Source organism: Schistocerca piceifrons, chromosome X (genome assembly GCF_021461385.2).
Source record: "Schistocerca piceifrons isolate TAMUIC-IGC-003096 chromosome X, iqSchPice1.1, whole genome shotgun sequence".
Taxonomy (NCBI): Eukaryota; Metazoa; Arthropoda; class Insecta; order Orthoptera; family Acrididae; genus Schistocerca; species Schistocerca piceifrons.
In genome coordinates, this window is record NC_060149.1 from 625,329,922 (window position 1) to 625,335,921 (window position 6,000).

Genomic DNA, 6,000 nt, shown 5'->3' on the forward strand with positions numbered 1-6,000 from the left:
CACATCGCAAATTAATTTGTTAATATGGCTATACACTGAACATTCATAAGTTTTATTATTATTATTATTATTATTATTAAATATACAGTCTGAGAGAGTAATTCCTACCACTGCCAACCACCTTTCACGCACTACAATAATAGAAATTCTCCTACGGAATAGAAGGAGTTGTCATTTCCCAGGTTGTTTTTAAATCTTACGTTTTGTCTGCCAGACATTTTGTAACAGTGGGTAAACTATCAAAAATTTTAGTTGTGGCACTGTGCACCCACTTTTGTGCAACATGCAACGTTAATGGGGAGTAATGAACGTTTTTTTTTCCCTGTTTTGTAGTTATGTACATCACTGTTGTTTTTGAACTGCAGTGGTTCATTAACAAGAACTTCATGGGTAAATAAATTTAATGTGAAGCAGGCGTCAGGATGTCCAACTCCTTAAATAGATGTCTAAAGATGATCATGGGTGAGCACAGTATATTAACCATACAGAACATTTCTGAGCAATGAAAATTTTCTTTCTTATAGTGAGTTACCATACAACACTAGTCCATATGACATTACTGAAAGAACATATACAAAATATTTACACTTACTGATGTGTCTTTGACCAACATTTAGAATGGTTCTAAGTGCAAATGTAAATGAACTAAGTTGCTTTAGAACATCCAAAATATGCTTTTACAGTTTAAATTGCCATCAACATCGACTCTTAAGAATTTTGAAATTTCCACCATATTTGTTATTTTCCCTCCATGTGTTACTCTTATCACTGGTGTCGTACCCCCAGATATGGAAAACTGAATATGTTCTATCTTTTAAAAATTGAGGGTGAGACCATTCGCAGAAGAACGTTCAATTGTACTTTTAAGAAGCTTGTTTATCATTTTTTCTGTTGCTGTGCCTATGCTTGGACTGATTACAACGCTAGGGGCATGTGCAAAGAGAACTAATACTTCTAGTTGTTCATTAGATGGACGATTGTTTACATGCAATATGAGGAGTAATAGTGGACATAAGATTGAGCCTTGGGGAGTTCCAAATGTATTTGCCCAACCGTCTCCAGACTACGCTGGTTGAATTATGAAGTACAGCTTTGTGCATTTTTTTTACATATAACATTATCCATTGTTTGTAGTGAAACAGGCCATTAGTTATTGACACCTCTCCTGTCACCTTTCTTAAAGACGGCCCTAACTACGGCGTATATTAATCTTTTTGGAAAAATACCTTGCGTTAGTGATCTATTACATTGATCATATAAGACACGGCTTATTGTATGGTAATAAATATTTAGTACTCTACTGCAAGAACCATCAATTCCAGATGAGCTTTTATTTTTAAGAGAGATGATTTTATGCTTCCGAAAAATGAGAAGAAACGTACTGAATGCAAGTGATCGCCAAATTTCATGGAAAACTCTTTAATCTTAATTGTTTCCCAAGAGCCCACTACGGAATCAAAATGACGTTAGGAACAAGTAGATCTCTTACAAGTGTAGTGAGTCTTTGATAACTTTGATAGAAACAAGAGAGAAAATTAAAGTTCGTACAGCGTCCGATCTGTCTCCAAGTAGGGTACTAAGCGTGTCTTTTTTTCCGTTTTGTCTGTAAAGACTTAATAGAATGCTGCGAAGCTGAAGACAGTAGAGGTTTGCTAGGGGAACGATAGGACGTTATACGAGTTTCTAGAGTTCTCTACCAGTGCTGGAACATGGTCTCATTGTTAAATTCTCAGAAGTTGGTGCGTCATTGAAAGTAGCCTACAGGTTAATATTTATCACTATAAAAGCAGTAATGTACCTTAGTAGAAGCATTAGCTTATATGAAATGACTTGAGCTCGTATACAGGTAGAATCTGAAGTAAGTGTACGAACCTTCTGGATATATTGCTGAATATTTAATATTACAGAAAACATGTTTGGAAAAATTTGGTTTGTAGATTACGAGGTCAAAATACAAACGAAACTTCTCATGTTGCTAGTGAACTATTTTTTGTGCCGTATTGGTCATGTCGTAGACATTGAACTGTCCCCTTATGCTATGATAAATTTTCTCGGAGTCGAATAAAAATGTAAGTGGCCGTCAAATGAAAAGGAAATACATTGAAAGAAGGAACTTAATCATCTATTATTTCAACAGTAGTAGTCATAAGTTAATACATTTATCCCGCTACGCGGCAAGACGGTTAATGCGCCCATGGAAAAATGTTTGTGGTAGCCTACGGAGGTATGATTGTATCCAGCCGTTCACCTCTTCGTCCTAAGCAAAACGACTGGCACGAATGTCTTTCTTCAGGGCTAGCTGAGAAGCCTTAAACATCCGTCATATAGTTCTGAAATCTCCTCATATGATTTCCATATTACACAAGAGAGATATTCGTGGCCGCCGATTTGGTTCCGACAAAGATGTGCACTCCTTCGTACGATCATTGTTCTGTAGGCTAAAGCAAACGTTTTTCCATGAAGGTATTGACCGTCTTGTGTCACAGTGGGGTAAGTGTATCAACAGGTATGGCGACTTCTTAATAAAACTTCTTTTACTTTTTTACATTTGTCTCCTTTTTTTAACTACCCCTTCAATGTAGTGCTGTTGTTGCGGCACATTTGTACATCAAGTTTTAAAAACAGCAATTGACATACGCTACGTAGCTTTGGTTATCTGTTTCCATGCGAGCAACTTGTTCTTAAATTTGTACATTTATTTAAGAATCATACCGGATAATTTCGAAAGCTATTGTGCAATGCACAACAGAGTCTGCTTCACACTGTTATAAGTCTCTTCCTATCCAGTTTCATCTGCGAACGAATTAAGGAAAAATTTCTATCTTAAATACTCCGAAGAAAATCAGGTTAGGCTGTAGGGCCCTGACGACGACGAGGTATTAGGGATGGAGTAAAAGGGCGTTTAAAACAATGATTACGAAAGAAATTAGCCATATTATTTTCAAACGAACATGCACAGCATTCACCTTAAGCAATTTACGGAGAAACTAAGTCTGGATAGGCTGATATGTCTCTGTAAGAACCGTTTTGTGATATTTTGCTCTGTTTACCTTGTAATATCATCTCATGTTGGCACCTCTAATTTTCGGCGAGCTTCTTAGCTTAGCCTGGGAGAAGATTTAGCAGTGGAATATATTATTTCAACTATAGTTAACGTTAAAATGCAAGTGAAATGTCCTTTGCATCAATTAAAAACATGTTTATGTATGTATAACTATTGCACATTCTTTCCCACGTAACCCATACGTCTATTTTCCACTACTTGTGCCTTATATTCCTATGTTCTTTCCTTTCCATTCGTTTTTACATGAAAGAGCTATTGAATGTATCTCCTAGTTCCAAATTTTTTGTATTGTTGCGCTTTGCGTCTGCTGCAGCGACAGTATGACCATCGTTGAGTAGCTTGACCAGCAAAGAATTTTGCCATCACTGTGTAAGTCGTTGGACTGCTGTTAGGATACATTAAATGTAATCGCGAATGTGGGCAACCGTCAGCTTTAGAATGGAATGACGACAGTGAAAATTTGTGTAGGCGGTTAAATATGATATTCCAGTGCCTGTGTTACTCTTGAATTACAGTGCAAAGTTCCTCTGTATCTGCATGCATATCCAAAAGAGCCTCGCATCGTAGTTCAGAGTAACACAGGCACTGCAATATCGTGATGTTAGGATAGCGGCGGAAAGGACCCCTTTGGTCCCTTCCGTTTATCTGAGTGGCTCTATGGTCAGTAAGCATTCTCAGGCTCCATGTTGCTGTGTCTTGGTGAGTGTACATCATCAGTTAAGCGCAAGCTTTGTAATTTAGAATCGTGATGATATTGCTTAAGTCTTCAGCCTAACTGAAGTATTTAATTAGACTGTTTTGCAGCTTTGATTTCGGAATCATATTCCATGACTTATTTAGAGTAGTGAATGGTAGGATTTCCATAATTTATTGATAGTTCAGGGACTTACTTTTTTCCACTGGAATTCTTGAGAGGTGGAAGTGTGAGATACGTTGTGAGATGAGAGAATAATAGTCTGTTTAGTGTGAACGCATGTCAAACTGCGTCCTCATACGTATGCGCGCGCGCGCTCGGTCGTGTGTGTGTGTGTGTGTGCGTTTAATTACTTTTATTTCTGTAGCATCAACCTCTATTCAAGTTTTCTTTATACCCTCTACTGGATTCACGTGTTCGTATTTCGTTCAATGAGCCTTCAGCTCTATGTTTTCGTAATTCCAATCGTAATAATTCACTACATCAAATTCCACGTTTAAAGTGATTTTTCCGTGTGAAATTAATCCTGGCTTTCTGTGTTTCTGAAACTTTCTTCGTTCGTGCATATCACGTGTTACTACGAACAAGTCGCGTGCTCAACTCTTCCTACTCATTATTTAATCGGCATCACTGCTTCTCACTTAATTACTTTCGAAGTTGTGTTGATTATTTCTTCACCTCTCAACCGTTTGTGATAATACGCGTGCTTTCTACCTTTATTAAATTAAACACGGACGTGAGGTCTTTCTTTCGTATTTGCTTGTGAACATTGTTCGGATGGTTGATTAAACCCCGTATTTGTTTCTGTTTTATTTATTATTAATTCTGCTATACTTGTGTGTACAGTGATGGTATAACTTCTACCTATCTTTCATCTTTCGTATGTCAATCCAGTTACGAGTGTGTTAACCCACCTATTGAGCGAATAAAATCCTTTTTGGCCCCCTTATGGATTTTAGCTGAATTTTGTCTCATGAGTGTTTAGCCACCAGCAACCCTTACCATTAGGATCTTCTTTGTTGCGTATTACTGCCAGTTTTTATGAGAATAAATGCGCTTTGTGAAGTTTACAGTTTGTCTCATCACGTTAATTTCCCCAATCTTTTCATCTGAGTTTCCTAGGCACCACTATAAGCGTTACTGAAGGACAGGTCATGACAGGACTAGTAGCTTATGACTTTGGTGAATTTAGAAGAAACATTTTAAATGTGCTGCAGGAATCAATGCTTTCAATGGCAATGACGAACTTTACAGGACATTGATAAATTAATGTTCTATGCCCCCCCCCCCCCCAAAAAAAAGGCGTAGTAATATATAACCAGATATGGTTTGGTACATTGTGGCTTACCCTCATAAGCGTTTGTCACTGAGACTTTTCTGCATTGATATTTGCTTCCTATTGTTTAATTTATGCAAGTTGATGCCAAAATCATATGAGACAGTATGCTGTGGATTGGTTCATCACTCAATAGTTAGGCTTATTTCATTTAGTTTTGGCACAGTCAGTTACACATATCGCAGCCCACACGCACTGACTACTTTTGTATAAGTAACCAGTTTCATATAACCAACTACTCATAAATAACAACCACTTTCAAGGTATGAATGTATTTGGACTTAATTCGTCCAGAACACGAGTCCAGTTTTAACAATTGCACTACCTCATTCGGTGCCAGTGTCCTCGAGGACAGTCCAGTCTTCTTTTTTTCCCAGTGTTTCTCCCGCCTATTTAAGGTCCGCTAGTTCAGGATTTGACAAATTTTGTTCTGTTATTTAACTTTACTGCCGGATGATTTTCCTGACGCCAAGTCAAGGTAACCTAAAGGAGCAACATAGTGAGTGCCATACTTCTGTAATAGTATAAACTTCGTTTTGTGTGTTATCGCCTTTTAACTGTTTGTATGAAATGTTATCTAGGCGGAATTTGGGGACTAGACTAGCATTTGTCCAAATGAGCGTGGGAAACCGCATAAAACCCACACTTAAGCTGGCTGGTGTAAAGGCTCACGATAGTTAACCCATGGCGGATCGGTATCTTGCTCAACTTACTGTCTCGCTAGTGAGCTCGCTTACCGCCACGTTACACGACCAGTTTCCACAAGAACACTCCAGTAACCTTCCTCTATGTAACTTATTGTGAAGTTGACACAAAAGATTTGGCGTATTCTAGTAGCTTTTAGAAAACGGTGAACAAGTGCAGTTTGGTCAGGACGGACGACGAACCGTCTCAGACTTTTGTAAA